The sequence below is a fragment of the Aplidium turbinatum genome, chromosome 9, assembly GCF_918807975.1.
Source record: "Aplidium turbinatum chromosome 9, kaAplTurb1.1, whole genome shotgun sequence".
NCBI lineage: Eukaryota > Metazoa > Chordata > Ascidiacea > Aplousobranchia > Polyclinidae > Aplidium > Aplidium turbinatum.
In genome coordinates, this window is record NC_137480.1 from 2,916,097 (window position 1) to 2,934,875 (window position 18,779).

The window sequence follows — 18,779 nt, forward strand, 5'->3', positions numbered from 1 at the left end:
TACTATTCCTTTTGCAGTTACATTGCCCACTTAACAGACAAAGACCGGTCATTAAGTTTTTCACCAAACAAACATTAATAATAATGTCATGAATTGTTTATAGTCGCTCTATAAGTATAACTGCTGAAGTCTTTCAGTTTCCGAGCTCATTTTTAATTTTGTATCGTGTTTAAGATGTCGTTAGATTCATTGATGGAGCCATCGAAATACACGCTAGTTTGCCCAAACTGCAACAAAAAAAGCGAACTAGCTATGCAACCGTTGATTTGGACTGTCCATGGACTGCACTACACCGTGGTTACAGCCCAGTTTACACATGTTTACTTTAATTGTACGGTAGTTCTAATCTAATCTCCATTTTTGCCAAACGTTCTAGTTTGTCCTACAGTTTTTTCAGCAAATAAAAGGAAACAGTGCTTTTATCAACTTCATGCTAGGAAAAGCCAAAACAAATAATCAAGATCAAAGTGACATGCTGTAATTCCATCGCTTGACGAAGTAATTAAAAGCTCGATTAATTCGTTAATTCACTGCGTCACAATGTCTATTACAACGTGAGTGGTTTTAGTGCTGTGGTGATGGAATGGCACTTTTGATTCAGGTAGCCATATTGGCGTATTTATTCAAATAAAAAAATACATCTAATAACTGCGTTTAACTAATTCTAATCTAGTTTACATTCTACTTTAATTTGTCAAAAATTGGGTTGCTTTTATTTTAATTTTGGTCTGATTTGAGAAAACTTGAATAACTCTAAGTATCATTGTAATCTAATTTCTATTTGACTAATACTATATTTATATTAAAATACTATTTAACCAAGATTGCCTTCATGCCACCTCAAAAGCTTATAAACAAAATGCTTACTTTTTTATATATGTTTTTATTAAATATGTATCCTCGGACTGACAAAGCTTCTTGTAAAGCTTAATCCTGGCAGTTTCGCATACTTGTAGAGGCTTTGAATCACTGACGCAGGCCCGGTCACCGAGATTGACAGAGTGAAGTTTCCAATTGTTGAAGTCTTGTTGCCAGGAAATTATTCTGCCTTGCATGGCTATAAACATTATTACATTACATATGAACATTATTACATTGCATATGAACATTATTACATTGCATATGAACATTATTACATTACATATGAACATTAAAAAGTTTTACATGGCTCAAAGCTGCAATTCTTTTCGCTTGACTTGTCAGAATAAAGTAAATCTAAATGTGATGACATATTTACTGATAGAAAGAAAAAGAAAAGACAAGAAAATGTTAGGTACCGATAATAATCAACGTAGGATAATTTCACATTAATGAAGGAACTTTATAGAACCTCAACTGCATTGTATAGTAGTCATGCAGTCTTTATTGATGGAACGAAAAAATTCTTTATTAGAAAAGAAGATGTTTAACGATAAAGAAACACTGATTGACGGTTTTTGAAATGTAAATTTTAAATTTTCTGGGGACAGTAGGCCTACCAGCCACGATAGTTTTGTGTAAACTGGGCATTTTTGTTGACCAAATTAAAGTGAAGATTTACTAGAAGATTTACTAATTAGATTAATTTTTGTGTTCCGGATAGCAATAGAAATGTAAACATCTCAAAACCTATTTTGCCGAAAATTTCAGTAAAGTAAATTTTTGAAATCAGCATACAAATGATTTTAGTGACTTATAAAACTAATTTCCTACCGAGCAGTGGGGAACATTTAAGAATCTCAAATTAATTTGTAAAAAATAACAAATGTTTTAGTCCTTTATTATCTAGGAACTTCATTCAGTAGGCCATTTTTAATTGCAGTCATTTAAGAATAAACATACGAGCAACGTAATTTATGCTGACTACTTTGTCCAATCGCTCTTATTTTTTATGTTGGATGTTTAGCTTTGCTAAAGTAAAGATTGGAGCGTTTAAAGCGTAATGCTGCATTGTTATTAATTATTTCAGTCATTGTGATTGAATTAAAATAAGTCAACACATAGCCTAATAGCCAAGCATGTCAACATTATGCTATCGGAAGTTTGTAGCAATTTTTACCTTGGCTAGAAATAGTGAAGATTCTTGTCTTTTTCATCTTGTTCACAAGGACTATTCCACAGTATATGCAAATCAAGCACAGAAATGTCAACAATATACGCGGTTTGAGAGCAGCCTTTAATTTTAAATCATACATGTTCTCAAAGCTGCATTAGAGGCTTCGACTTTTCTTAGAAATAAATTCAAAGAATTACTTGTCATGTCTGCGAATTAAAACAAAAACATTTTATGCAAAATTAAAATAAAATTCTTGATTTCAATTTTGAAAAGAATTTTAATCTGCCAGGTATTATCTAACCCAGGGCTTCCCAAACTTTTTTGCTCGCGACCCCTTTTAATCTCCTAAAATTTTCCGCAACCCTATAAAAGGATAAACAATGCGAAATATACGTTTGTGATATTTATTGAAAGATTTCGTTTAATCGAAAACTAAAAACAAGCTATCCGTACTTGAAGCCTACTACTTAACTACTTGTAGCCTGCTGGAAAAAAACCCAAAAAGTAAACACATTTATTCAGTGTGATGGGTGCAACTGCTCTCTGCTACAAAAGCAAGTCGCTCGATGTTTGTCAATGCTGGTCTTAAGGCGGTTCCAATGTTGCCTAGGCTGGAACGGTATTTTATCAATGTTGAAAACACTGACATGCATACGTGGAGACAAACGGCAGGAGTGCGGTTACTGCTAAGCCATATAACGGTGAATATTCCGCTCTAACGTTACGCTAAGCTAAAAAGCGTGAAACTTTTTTCCAGAGAATACAAGCCACAAAAATTCCAGAGTCAAAAGATAAATCTGCAATTTTTTTCTGAGATTTTTAAGAGAGGTACTTGGCACTTTGTTTTTGCATTGCAAATGGGTTTTGGATCCAATCTTAATTGGTATTGTCCAATTCTAGAAGAAAATGCTTTTTGAACTCTTTCAACAGTCTTGAAAAGTGCCGATAACCAGAGGCTTAATAACGTTTAATTCGACGCTATTGTTAGCCAAAAACTTCTCAGTAAATGAGAATATTTCAAATAAATCATTTTCAATCTTTTGTTTCTAGATGTTTAATTTTTTGATGAATACTTCAACTTTAAATTTCAATGTAAATGTAACATTAATAATAAAACTGATTAATAATAAAAATGTTTGATCCTATTAATTCGTTTGCTTTTTTTTGTAGAAAGTCATACCCCTAGACTAGACAGCCAGAAGCCTAAATTATCCTTTTTTAATTAGAGACTTAGAGTCTCTCAATATTCTTTTAAATTATCCTTTTTATTTTTATAAACAAATTACGACAGTTAGATAGTAAAACCCTACACTAAGGGGGCAATTAGAAAGGGAAGAGCCCTACAAATATGTACCAAAAACAGGCAAGACACAATTAACAATACAACAGGGTTGAGCATTATAATAATATATTTTACATTATAATAATATAATAATATATTTCACTGTCTTGTAGTTTTATTATCCTGTAATGCTTAATTTCAATTTCGTTATAGGCCTACAATATTATATGAACACGTTCTGATAACTAAAAATTATAATTCGAGTAATAATTGTGTGGAAATAATTAATGGAGTCAGATAGCCAAATTAGTCAAATTAGATAGAATATCTATCAGTTGGTCAGACAGCCTTAATATTAATTTAAATTCAAATAAACATTAGACATTAAATAAACTGTTACCACATTGATGACCTCACACGTGTAGGTTTAAGCAAAAGGTAAGTTTAACAAGATGTAGCAAGCAAAATAAGAAGAATCTGGTAAGTACGCTATGCTATGCTACAATGTTTTATTTCTAAGGTAAAAAAGCACGTACTGATAACTATATTTTAAAATAATGTAACTTGATAATATTTCACACGTTGGTTCGCCAATAGATTTTGTCAGATTTTGTATAGCCTACTGTACTTTTTAAGCGCAACGCCGGCAATTTATTGCTTGTCAAACGTAACTGATTTTTGTTGTTCGATCATGGGAAGTAATAAAGCGAATTGTTCAGCGGTAGACCGCTTATTTAGCCGCCGATGTCGACAATTTTATTTTCATACCGAAGCGCCGTTTGCCACTTTTAATATTTTTAGACGTTCACATTAGAATAATTAGATTCACTAATTAGTAATTGCCAACAAGTTGCCTTTTCAGGGAAACATAACCATGTAACTTTTTGTTGAAAAATCGCAGTGTCAAATGAAACTTGAATTTTTAGCTCATTTTAATATTCCTTTTATTTTGCCTTACTCGGCATCGCAGATTGCAGGACACCCCGTCCCAATCTTATTTTATACAGACGTGCAGGCGCCGCTCTGCAAGCCGTTGTGGTTTCGCTCCCAAGCAACCATCGTAATTTTTGTGCGTCTTTTTACTCCGGCTAGGAGACACTTTGGTACCCTTATACGTTCTCAGCTGAAGCAATCAGTTCGTGTAACTCCATGGGGCAAAGGAAAGGGGAAATCATGCGAAGCGGCCTTCGCCATAGAGGTTGTTATCGTACCCCCATTTTTTTTATAATTATTAGGAGCTAACATGATTTGAGAAACTTTGTTTAGCTATTATAGCCGCTGTGTTTCTTTTGGTTGGAAATTGGAATTGCAGTATATGCACAGTTATTTACCCTGAATATGGAACTTTGTGTGTAAGCTTGGTTGGCATTTGGCCATGTAAATTCTTTTATCTCTTGATAACGCAAAAGCGCTGCCACATAGCCTACTTAGATCAATAAAACAGTACCATTCATCACACGTCGTTCAAACGTTGATTAACCACTAAAAAACATACTAGCCGCTTTAGGCCTAACGTTTTATCTCGGTATGTTCTATTGAACCATTACTGTTTCCTGTTACATACACCCTATTAGCCGTAAGCTTAGCCTACGCCATGACACTGTCATGTTACGTAGTACTCCCATTTATCCTATGTTATTATTTACCGCTTTTACATATCGTACTTTAAGCTACACCATGTCTCACTGACATTGTTCATTCACTGATATCTCATCACCACCTGTTTTTCACTGCATTTTATTACAATTTTAGGTGCTCATCATTTCACCTAGCCTACGTTAACTAAGCTATTCGTTCTCAACGACTTCGCTCATTCACTGACATTGCATCCCCTGTATTGTATCACATTTTAGCCTACACACTTACATCAGTCTATCAATTTTTCCTGCCTGTTCTCACACTTGAACAGCTTCTAGAACCTCATCAGCTGGCATTTGCTGCCATGACTAAATCATGTCGCCCAGTCGTTTCAACAATTTTTGCTATACTTTTATGATTGTGTTATACTATCGTGTAGTCTACATACCTTAGTTATTGCATGTATCTTGCGGATGCTACTCTGTATCGTTTTTTTGCAGAAGCGCCACCTCACCACATGGTTGTTGCTAGACGAGATACGAGAGACCTCTAGACACATTGAGAGACTGACAGCACTACGACGGATGACACGACATAGTTCTCTATCGCCACCATACGGTGACTCTCATCAACTTACTTGCACGTGAGATGCCTTTACTTAAAGAAGCTCTGCGCAGACGACGTCAACTCGGCTAACCTCATAGCCGCCAACATGCACCGAAGCTGCATCGTTACCTTTCAACATGGTCAATCCCATGTCCACTGCTACATTGCGACACCACGCGTAGTTGCATTGTTACGCACTCAAGCCTTCTTCACACAAGAAGCACTGCTGCTTGCGACACACCGACGTGCACCACAGTTGCACTGTCTATCCAGCATCCAGCTGCTCAAGACGTCTGCTTTACAGCTTGCGACCTTACAAGCTGGCCACTCATTTATGTCGTGCTCATCATTCGTCAACAGACATAAACTGAACTGCTCATCAGCACTGCTTGTCAGAGTCTCAATCAATCATCAATCATTTTATTTTTCGTCATTAACGCGTCCGGGACGAAAAAGATACTAACTACAACAATCGATGTAAACCTACCAGCACGTTAACGCACGGGAAAAGATGGCAAAACCTTGAAAGGTTTAAAACGTGCCTGAATGAAAAATTATGTAGTAGGCTATATATGTCTCGAACTCAACATGCTTGAACTGTATACATAGCATATCTGGTCCTCAAAGACATTACTCTCATAAACGCCATCTCAGTCTAGTTAGCACAACCTTCGCGCACGCGTAGCTCACCGCTATTCTATTATTATTATGGTTGCTTCTATGAGTGTCAAGCCTATCTCCCCGGACGCGGGCATGAACAGTCAACGACACTCACATGCCTATATAGCCTAGCCTACCATATTTGTGTATTTTATCTTGCAAGTGCAATTTGTGAAAATCATCCTAAGCCGAAAGGATTCCAGGGAACTAAGACATCGCCTTATCTCTTATGATAAACGACTGTTACCCCTGTAACCGCAATTACTGTAGCCTATTACAGTCCTGCAATTATTGTATATCGTAGCCTACTAAGCCAAAATGGCTCCCAGGGAACTTAAGACATCGCCTTATCTCTTATGATAAACGACTGTTATCCCTGCAATCACGTTATCGACTACTTGTTAACTTATGTGTGCGTCCAATCTCCTCATCCCACGAAAGGAGGGGGGGTCATGTGTCTTCCCCAAGCAATTGTTAGCCTACAATTGTCAAATTTCTTTGTAAAGTAGCCTACATATCTTATAACCACACACCTATATATTCTTGCATCATGTATAACCGAGTTATTGTAACATTATTTATCTGTTATTTTGCCGTAAGGAGGGAAGTGTGTAACATGTACCATGTTTTAACTAACAAATTTATATTTTAACATTTAACCGAAATTTATCATTATTGCAAAATGCATTTCAATGCTGCAAATTCAAAACCTAACGTTCTCACAGAACATAAGTCAAGCTTCCTGTTAACAAATGCCACTCACACAGAACCTAGCTCAACACATCTGTATTTCTAATGCGACATAACTATGAAACCGGTATAGCTTTTCCCTTGATTCTTACGATAGCTGTTATTGATGAAAAGGCTCTATCGGTATATTATGAAGTAAGCGGGGAATTGAAAAAGACAGGCATTCGAAAATAGACTTGGAAAGCGAATGGACTGAACTTTAGAACGAGAAGGTAAAATTCACGACTGGAGAATGTCACTCATCCGACACCCGTCTCAATAAACTAGATTGGTTAGCCATTTTCTCAATTCCCCGAATAGTAAAATTTGTAACACTGATTAATAATAAAAATGTTTAATCCTATTAATTCGTTTGCTTTTTTTTGTAGGAAGTCATACCCCTAGACTAGACAGCCAGAAGCCTAAATTATCCTTTTTTAATTAGAGACTTAGAGTCTCTCAATATTCTTTTAAATTATCCTTTTTATTTTTATTAACAAAATTTACGACAATTAGACAGCCAAACCCTACGCTGACAACTTAAGTTAGGCAGAACCTTACACTAGGGGACATAGAATAGCTAAGAACCCTACATTGGGGGCTCGTCCGGGATTTATGTCCTTTTTATTAAACAAAAAGACAATAAGAATAGGCAAATCCCTACACTGGGGGCTTTAGAAAGTTAAAATCCCTACATAAAAACCATTATTTTACAAAGCTGGTGGTCTATCAGATTGTACAAAAACAATTGTATTTTTAACAAACCTTTATTCTATCTAAAAAACCAAGTTTAATAATGGATTGCTGTGAGTTTTCAGACTCGGCATTAGGTCTACAACGGATAGACTCATGAAAAGGCGACAGAAATACGCTTTTCTTGCTTTATAAATGATATATTTAGATCCAGCTCATGTATAAAACAACTTGCTTGTCGAACGCTTTGAGAATTAATGGATGCCTGTCATCGTCTATTTAAACATCGACATAACATGGTAAACGTTGATTTACCATGTTATGTGCAGATCCTTGATACAATCCGACCGTTACCTCAATTTTTTGCGTAATTCCTGTTCCACATTGATGAGGGTGGCTGCTTGACTAGAAGACCTTCCAGGTCACTTCGCAGTCCCTTTGTAGTATCCACAGATTCTACGTGATCGTTCGTTCTATTTGACTTTGCTTTACGACTGTGATGTGTTATCTATACTCGCAACCAATAAATATCATCAATCAATCCACACGTCTTGCGTTCTACTTCTTTAGAACGTGTCTTGGATCAGACGGACATATTTCTCCTCCACCTCTTCCATTTGAAGACAGTTCCAAATTTCCTTTGGCACCCGATCATATATGCCTTCTCTAGGTCGATAAACACGCAATGTAGATCTTCTTGTCCTTCGCTGTATTTCTTTATCAACTGACGCAACGCAAATATTGCATCTGACGTGCTCCTTCCCGGTATAAAACCAAAGTGCTGTTGTGAAATAGGGACTTTTCCCTGCGTTTTTTATCTAATATTCTCTCCCACAACTTCAACGTATGCGAGGTGAGTTTGATGCCACGATAATTTCCACACTTCTGTATGTTTCCTTTCATTTTGAAAATTGGAATCAAAATGCTGCTTCTCCACTTATCTGGCATGTTTTCTGCCTTCATTATCGTCTGGAAAATAGCGGTTAGCCATTTCGTTCCAGTCGCTCCCAGTGCTTTCCAAACTTTTATTGGGATACTATCTTTTCCTGGTTTCATTTTCTGCAAGGCGTTTGTTATCTCTTCCTCCTTAACTTCAGTCACATCTTCATCCGCTGCTAGATCTATTGTCACATGTTTTCTTGGGTTCTCGACAGTCATCAATTGCTGGGAGTACTCTTTTCATCTCTCTAGAATTTCTGCATCACTCATAAGTATCTGTCTGTTCTTATCCTTCACCATCTTTGCTTGGTAAACATCTTGGGAGTCTTTATTCATTTGTTTGGCTATTCGGGTTATCTTTAAACGCCCCTCTTCTTTTTCCAGGTTGTTGTACAGGTCTTTATATGCCACACTCATTGCTTTCGCCACAGCCCACTGTGCTTCTTTGTTTGCAGTCTTGTACACCGAGATAGTTAGATTACATCTGTTCAAGTTTTTTTCTTTCTTGCATTTCTTTCTTTTTCTTAACGGCATTCTGCACCTCCTCATTCCACCACCATGTTTTTTTTTCTTTTCTGATTTGGCCGTTGTGTATCCAATTAATTTCTTTGCAGTCTCTTTCACTGCTTTGCTGAAAACCATCCAAGCCTTTTTTTTCCCCAAGTGGCTTCCTTCACTTTCTTGACAAACTCTTTCCGGTGATCTCCTGAATTTAATTTTTATTAACGCGTTTTTTGTATCTTCATCGCCTTCTGTCGATTTTTATATTGTAGTTCAGTTTTACATACCGACAGTTTATGTTGCTTTGCAACTGCCTCATTTGGTAGTACATAGCAATCTTGTACTCTTGGCAGTATAATAGCCTACTTCTCCTGCACAGTGCACATGATGTAGTCGACTTGTGAGTTCTTTCCTCCACTGCTGTACACTCGAAAGTAGGGTGAATCTTTATCAAAAGTATGTGTTGGTCAGTCCAGTGGCGTAGCTAGGGGGAGGGGGCGTCCGCCCCGGGCGGCACGTCTGGAGGCGGCACTTTCAGAATACGATTTTTGATTTTAATTGTAATCTGATAAAAAAAAACGCATTTCATTTTCACATGCTTTTTCTTGAAGGGGCGGAAAAATCTGAATCCGCCGGGGCGGCACATTCCGGCACATTCTCTAGCTACTCCACAGTTGGTCACAGCCATGTCATTTTCCAGCTCGAAATCTACTATACGTTCTCCTTCGTTTCTTGATCCAATACCGTACTTCCTCATGATCTCCGTGTATTGCCCTCCTATACAACACCAAAAACCAGCCAGTTTCCACTCCGTCTTTGAAGAAAAGAGACAAATCTTAACTTGGCCTTTGCTAGTGTCGACAGCTCTCTTCCTGGCAGACGTGTGCCAAAATTTCCATGGTTCCAACGTCGGCCGTCCCTCATTAGCGCCCCAAAACTCGTGGCTCCTGTTCAGAGTCAAGGGCGTTGACAGAGGGGGTCTAGGTGGTACTTTTGGACCCGGGCCCGGAATATTTAAGGGCCCGGATTAAAAAAAAATTGCCCCGACTTCAAACATTATCAATATCTTAATATAATCAGATCTAAAGGAATTGCCATTAGAGGTTAAAACAGCCATCAGATGGTAAAGTACCGGGTCCCCTTCTGGGTACCGGGCCAACTTTAGCTTTCTAGTAGTAAAATAGCCACTTCAGCCACCAAACAGTGAAATAAGAATTGGTCTAGTATAGTGATTTCCCTAGCCACGAATATTGCCCGAAGCACGAATTTCAAAATAAACAGGTTAATATTTGTTCAAACTCAAAAACTGAAATGGCACAGGTAAGAAGATTGCTATCTCTATTTCTGCACTAAAAATTAGACCAAAACCGCTTTTCAGATTGCAGCAATCAGCAAATGTTTGACCGAAGCCCAAACACCTTTCCCAAATCAAATTGAAAACTTTCTGACTGTCTGCACTACCTTTGCTGTAAATTTTGTTCTGGTAAGCCAGAATGACAAGTGAAATATCAATGGAATCGGGAAGTAATACTCTAGCGCCATGTGACAAATAAAAGTTCAAAAAAGCAACCGCTAAGTTAGATAGAGATAGTAAGTTTTGCGGTTCAAGAAATTTTAAGTTTGCTCAAGATTTGTTAAATGACCATGCTTAAACGACATCAATAAAAGTTTGTACACAACCTTTATATTCATAACATTGTCGATGAAGGGGCCCCGAAAATAAATTGGTACCGGGCCCGAGAAATCCTGTCAACGGCCCTGTCCGGAGTGCACCGATGAAGTGATGAAACTTCAAAAAGCCGATTGGAATAAATACAACCTCTTGACCAACTACTCAAATACAAAATTACCATCACTTGAAACGTGCAGCGTAGATGAGGTATACCAGGACTTATGCAATGTCATAATAACTGCGGCAAAGGCCATAATACCACGTGGCCGTCGAACCAGCTACATACCATGATGGGACTCTGAGTGTGAGACTTTTTATCGCTCCTACCTAAACTCTGCACCTTTTTGAAATATTTCAATAATTTTAACGCAAAATAAACTGTCTCTGTCTCATTTGCAGGCCCGTAGCCAGCCAGGGGCCAGGGGGGGCCTCGCCCCCCTGAAAAAATGTCTCCCCCTGGCAAAATCCCAACATTCTCGAGCAACAGCTACAATTATAATGATTTTGCCCATCTTTCCCGTTGTAGAGCTCCAACCTAGGCCCAATTAACTACAATTGTTTTGTTTAGTTAACAGCTAAGATGATTAAACAATTTCTCCCCTCCTACCCCCTCCTTTGGCAACCTCAACATGATCAATTCAACCAAGGCCATCACGTGTTAGGTTGGTAGAAAAATTGTCAGAAACTGTGCAAAATAAAAATGTTTTGGGAAATAATGATAAGCTAACAAAAAGGGAATGGTTTTCTAGCAGGCCTACAAACCGGTACAAATTAGGCTATTTGATATCAGCTGTCGCTATTCTCTGTAGTCTGTACCATACCTTATTCTAAGGGTCAGTGATAACCAATTTGTGCAGTGATAAACCAAATTTGTGCAGTGATAAATCGCAAAATGTGCAGTGGTAAAGCAAGTCGTTTTTGAAGACAACACATACAAAATATAAACCCGTAATCTTTTAAGCAGTGTTTATTTTTAGTCTTCAATCCAGTCAGTGTAAATAAATTTTGTTTCTACTTTTCTGATCTGTGAAGTGTTCAACCTTGCAGCAGATATTGCTATATTTGGATCTAGCACTGCCGTTTGTGAGTATGGATTCTCAGTGTTAACAAGGGTTGACGCTCCCCAGGTCCGCCGGAACGATTTTTGACTGGGGGGGAGGGGGCAGGATTATGAAAAAAGGTCACTTTAGTTGCTGAAAGGACAATTTTTTTTAAAGCTTTAAGATAAGATATAACGATAATGCTCATCGATCAGCTCACTATCGAGTAATGATACAAGTGTCCGGTATACAAAGAAGGACATCATGCTATGTTATAATGATGTAACCTACTGTGTTTAGGGCCTCTGAAAGAAATTTTCACTAGGGGTACGAAGAGTTATTCCGGGCCCCTCTCTCACTCCGGGCCCCCTTTGTCTTCAGCAAAACACTTGATGTTTGCTTAGGCGTATTGCACACCACACAACATTTTACTGCAGAATTGGACATCTGTGCGCAATAATAGTATCATCATCATTTTCAGCCTGTGAGAGCCCACTGCAGAGCGTAAGCCTTCCCCTTTTCATGCCAATTTACATGATTATGTGCTAGTTGGTAATAGTATCAGGCTGCGATAAAACTATTATTTTGTGTTTTGTATCTGTCCCTCGCTAATTTGTGTAGGCTATCCTGCATTGAATTCGTGTGTCAGTTGTTGATGGTGCTGTTGAGAGGTGTCGCTTGTACAGCTTTAACGTAAAATTTTCAAATTCATTTATTTATTTCTCTTACATGTAGCCTATAATTTTCATGATGAGGACATTATGTGGTGTTGTAAACGTTGGATTTATTAGTTTTTTCTTGCTTTTTTGTGTGTTTAATAAAAAATGTTAAATCCGTTAACGTTACTGAGTGTTACATGTAGCCTATCTGGTCAAACAAGTCAAGCTCTCTACCAAGGCTCAAATAAAACATCTAGTTAAAATATAATCAAATTAATCATCTGACCAATAACCTTTCTTCATTAACTTTTGCATTCACCACATGCCTAGCAGAGGTGAACAAAATCACTTTTTTTTTCACTCCGGCTGCGCTCCTGCTCCGAAAGTATTCACTCCGGCTCCTACTCCGAAATTCATTTTGAAGTGAAATAAACGTGAAACTAACTTAGCCTACCTTTATCAAAAAGTTTTTTAAAAACACAAAAAAGCCCAAAAATATCCGGGCTTTTAAAAAAAAAGTCTAGCGGGTTGGGAATTTTAAAAAAAGCCCGGTTTTTCTCAACCCTGCTTTTGCTATACTATGCCCCCCCCCCCCCCCCCCTGGACAGGAGAATAACTAACTTTTACGATTTAATTTATTTTTTTTTTTTAACAAACATTTTTGCACGTAAAGCGTTAAATTACCACTTTGGGCACTGCAATGCATTCAATTGCTTTTCCGGGCCCATTTTCTACATTACGGGCCAAACATTTTTGCGAGTAAACTATAAAATCACAATTTCGGGCCTCCCAACAATCACAGTCCTGGGCCCTCAAGGGTACGCCGTACCCTCCGTACCCCCTTTCATAGGCCTTGACTGTGTTGCAGGGTACTGCGACAGTTTATCGAACGACTATTGATCGAACGACAGTTAATCGAAACGACAGTTTATCGAAACGACTGTTCATCGAACGAAAATTAATCGAAGAACTAACCCTAATCCTAGATAAAATTTGTTTCGGGAGATTCGTCGTCCGATAAACTGTCGTTTGAATTGTCGTTAGATAAACTGTCTTTCGGTAAACTGTCGCTCGATTAACTGTCGTTCGATAAGTTGTCTTTCGATAAATTGTCGCGTCATGGTGTTGCAGAATTTTGTGCCGTGAATACTACTTTGAGGCAAAAACAAAAGATTATAATTAGACTAAAAGCAAATAGCAGAAATTGTTATATTGCAAAATGTGCAGTAGCTTACATGAGCTTAAAAGGGCACTATTGCCCCCCTTGCCCCTCCATCTACAGAAAAATTGAAGGCAGGGGGGGGCATCCGCCCCCCTGCTTCCGGTGCCCCTGACGCTCACACTAGACGGAGCATGTTACAGCCAAGACAGGCAAACTTGGTGCTTATGGCCTTTGAACATTCGGTATCGAAATCTATCGATTTAGACTTGTTTGTGAGACGGTTTGCATCCAAACATCCGCGACTGCAATTGCAATGGTCTAGCTCACGAGTGTATAGGCGGAATGTAATCATATATAGCCTATCAAAATCCTCGGCACTAGCTTCTTCGAGCCAGTTAAAGTTTTTGCTCATAACAAGTACCGCTATTTATACAACAAGTCAACAATTGCTGTGTTATGTTGGTCATTGTAATATGGTTGCCGTGATTTAACTAGCGGATAAAATAAGAGACTAGTTCACAGTGTAGATTCTAACGATCTGTTTAAGCTTGATGCTGCGAATTAGTTGTGGTAATATCGAATTACACGAGCTTTCGGAACACAATTCCCTAGTCATGTGCTATGACGAATGGTGTTGAATTTAAGCGAAACTAAAAGCGAAACTCAATCAATTGCATAAGAGACTAGTGTTGGTCTTAACACTAATCTGATATATTGCAAATTTTGTGGATACCGGTATTTAAGAGGTTAAAATGCTCAAAATCATTTAAAATTTTTCGGCCCCCCCTAACAAAAAGTTGGCCCCCCCTTGCTCTGCGGTCTGGTTGCGGCCCTGCTCATTTGGAGATAAGTTTCTTGGTAAATCGTTTTTAGATCCAAGTGCTTTCGTTTCGCTGTGAACACGAATTGGAAATAACAAAAATTTGAGAAAGTCTAAAGGTCTAAGTCGCCAGGCCATGATAATTACGCGGCACTGTGCGCATACCTGCTGTTGAGTGGCGCAAGGACTGCCATGTGAGCAGATAGGCTACTGAATTTTTCGTGATTCATTCGAGACTAACACAAAAACATTGTCTTACATCTAGGAGTTATACAATGTTGTAGGGAGGCACTGTACTTAACCCTATCTTAGTAGGCTACGAGCTGTTGTCGTAAGCGGAAAGTACGTCACGGGCTATCTCAGCCCCGTGCTAATTAATCTCTAATAACGGGAGCTATGACAATCACAGAGCCAAAATATTTTACAAGATAATAGCCATGTGTATTGTGCGTATAGAAATTAAATTTTTACCTAACAAATTTATTGAAATAAATTGTTTGAGTTAAAAAAAAATGTCAGAAAGTCGGTTTTTATTTTAATTTCCCGAAAATAGCTTCAAAATTGAAATTTTTGAATTATAACATAGAGTTATGCAAAACTAAACAAAAAATTACTTTTACTCATAAATATAAGGCATTTTAAGCGTTTTTACATTTCAAAGTAATTGCACTAACATTTATATTGCACTAACATTAACATATAATATAGCCTAACTAGCACTGCACGAAAATGTCTAGCCACCTGAGACGAAATGCTTATTGTGAAGGGCAGGAAGGTAGAAGAATGACCTGTGTAAGTTTAAAAAATTAGCAAAGAATTAAAAAATAAAGTTCGAGAAATTTTACATTTCTAGCATATTTCCTTCTGTGAAATACTTCACTACTAGAGTGGGGCGTACTCATAAAACCCTATGTCGATACAGATAGGGTCAAGCTCGAAGTAGTAGGCTACTCTGCTTACATATGCTTCAAACCTGACTAACAAGTCAAAACAGTATGCCCTCCGCTGTCCAGTGCCAACGACAAAACATAAAGCGTTCAGTTTCTTTAGTTTGTTCAGTTTCTTTAGTTGTGTGAAAGTATACCTTCAGGCGACATTCAGCTTACTTGATCAAAAGCCCGCTTTGCTCGCTTGCTGGTTGGGAATCGTTGTTCTCATACTGAGAAACTGTTTGAAAGAGAAATCCTGGCACTTTCGCATACTTTTAGAAGCATCAAACTCGGGCTTCCGAGTGTAATCAGGACAGGTTGGAAACAATACGAAAAATGCGTCCCAAAAACAATTTTCAGCAAAAATAAAGCCAATAAATTTGTATCATGCGTTGCATCGTGTGTCAAAAGTCAAAACTTTATTAAGGTGTTGCGATCGTGCCATAACTGATTGTCCTGCTTTGGTATCATGCACGTTATAACGTCCGCGTTTTGGCGCTTCTACCTTTTTCTAGACCACTGCTATGTTTGTCATATAGTGTTTTTTTTTTCGTTGTGATGGTCAGAAATAAAAACAAACTGAAACTGAACTGAAATTTTTTCAGCATGAAATATTGAGCTCCTTTAAATTTTCGATTGTAACAACGTATTTGTAATATTAGAAACGTCGTCATGAAAAAACCTTCTTTCAATATGAAAATCAACAAGCTTCATTCGACTGTACTTATAGCAAACTAGGGACTTTATATTACGGGACGCGAAACTCCGCTTATCCGCCAACACTAGAAGGGTCACTGCACAATTTAAGTAGATACGCAGTCGCATCGAACAGCACCATCAATTTTGAACATATGAATGTATTGTCACTAAAGAATGGCAACAACGTTCTAATAAAGTAATAAATGTATCAAAACGCTTATATGACATTTATTAATAAACTGACATAGGCCTATGCATATTGTATGCTACAGGCTATATAAAGCTATGTTGCATACATTTCACATACCAGAGCATTGTAAACAATATTCACATATCAAACATTGTCATGTACATAACATAAATAAACAATTACACAATGTATAATAAATATGGTTCTTCTATAACCAAGCAACCTCTTCTCAATATATATTTAATGATTGCTTACAGTTAGTTTTTTGAAGGTAGTTTTTGAATTTTTCGCGATGAACTGGCAACCAAATCTTTTTTAATGTCTTCAAAACGTTAAGTTCATTCTTTGCGACACAATTGAAAGCAGTTTCTACAATCATTTTAAAGCTTGCATGACCAGAATCACACTTTAAAGATACGATGACAAGAAGGTAATTAAACTGAGACAATGCGCATTCCGTGAGAGCGGAAACAAAAATATTACGTTGATTTCCAATAGTAAACAGTCCTCCTTTTAAATTCCTTTTAATTTTCCACTCTAACACTCTAATAACACAGCATAATAATGGTGCACTGCAAGAGAGGTTACAATAAAACATAGTTCTGTTGGCTTGGATAAACCACCACGATCAGCTAAAGCAAGAAGCTTGCAACACTCATTGCTTTCTTCCACTAAAGTGTCATCTTGACCGGCAACAAGAAGTTCCTTGCAAGCATTACATTTCCTACGAGGACAAATGCTTCTGTCAATATACCCAGCAACATAGTATGCCACATTCATGTCAGATGTGGATAGGTCATCTAATGTCACAATCCTAAAAAAATCAACCAGCCAAGTTACTGACAATGCAACTTTTGTTGCTGTAATTGCTGGGAAATTTAAGGATGACAATTTGGCTCCAGCTAGCAAAGCTTCTTGTTGAAGTAAAGACAGCATCATCTTGTATTTTATTACCTGAAACATTGAGTAAATGTAGTATCTATCTAAGAAGCTTCAACTAATTTCGGCATAAGCATAATCTTTGGGTAATGACAGTACTTTATGAAGATAATGTGTTCTAATATGTATATTTTTTCTTTGTAATCAGTCATACAAATTTTGGAGGTAACATGCCAGAAAGCTTCAGTCTCCACAAATAATTAAACAATTAAGAATAAACAAATATACTTCTTCATGTGTGCCTTTGCAGCAAAATGTTATATAATATGTGAAGTTGCTCTAACCTTTAAACTGATGTTTCACAAACATCACTTTCCACAAATTCTCCACTATTTTGATAAATCGAGCGGTTTCAAGAAAAGATGGGTGATCCTCAGCATAAAATTCCAATCCTCGACTAGTTGATTCATGGAAAATGTCTTAAAATGTGTCATATGTTTAAGAGTTAATACATTGCAACTTTCAAGAACACTGAAGTTAATGTAAATGACAGTCATGCAAAATTGATAAGCAAGCATATTTCTTTATATTGCAAACAAGCATATTAGATTACAATATAAAATAGACAAAACCGGATAATTGCATAGTCCAATTGTCAAATTTTTTATGATACATGCGATTATCCAATTGTGTTATGGTTTAGTATTCAAGAATCTCATGCGATAAAACGGTTTGTGTATTTAAACAAGATATATATTGAACCATAGGCATACGAAGCCGAGCAACGTTATCAAGTTTAGCATATTTAAAAATTATTATATTTACAAAAACACAAAACTACGCAACAATTAAATATCGAACGTTTTTGACATCACAAGATGTCCTCTTCAGGAATAACATACATACAACTTCAGGAATAACATACATAAAGTTGTATGTATGTTATTCCTGAAGAGGACATCTTGTGATGTCGAAAACGTTCGATATTTAATTGTTGCGTAGTTTTGTGTTTTTGTAAATATAATAATCTTTAAATATGCTAAACTTGATAACGTTGCTCGGCTTCGTATGCCTATGGTTTAACAAGACAAACTCTCTACCGAAGCTGTATCAAGATATATATGTGATAAATCAATTTTATCTGCACAAGTCAAAATTTTAGTTTACGATTAACAAAACGAAATAAAACAAAGTAACTTCAGTTACTTAGATTAACAAAAAATACTGTAAACATACTTTTTGACTTACTGAGAGCATGTGTCAGAAAAACATGGCTTGCATGAGTGTTCCAAAATGTGTTCAAAGCAAGAAGTTGGAATATCAAAATCAATCAATCAACTTCCAATTTTTTCATGGTATTGCTCGCACCCATTTTTCCTCAGTTCAACATCATTGGGAAATTTGAACAGAGAAGTTTTAACCTCGCTACTTGATTTATATCCAGTTGTACATCCGGGTACATAGCAAGTGTTAACCATTTTATGAATTAATGGTCAAATGCATTACCGTATATGGTTATACATAAATAGTACTAAAAGTATAAGAATGATTAGTACGTTAAAACTACAGAATTACCTATGACATCAATACCTTGCCTAGGTTTTATGTGTGAAGCATTTTCTGGTATAAAAACTGTTTTATTTAAGACAAGTGACAGATTTTACATAAATAAAACAATTAAAAAGTATATGGGTAATCCACTTAGT

At 37.0% G+C, this 18,779-nt stretch overlaps 1 long non-coding RNA gene across 1 annotated transcript; it reads right to left on the minus strand.

The window, feature by feature from the left end:
* Positions 1 to 16,152: 16,152 nt before the first annotated feature.
* Positions 16,153 to 18,558, minus strand: LOC145777647 (uncharacterized). The gene is made up of 3 exons (XR_014290343.1): positions 18,322 to 18,558; positions 17,418 to 17,552; positions 16,153 to 17,148 (listed from the first exon to the last, which is right to left on the minus strand). It is a non-coding gene; the product is annotated as an uncharacterized LOC145777647 (long non-coding RNA).
* Between the last annotated feature and the right edge of the window lie 221 nt (positions 18,559 to 18,779).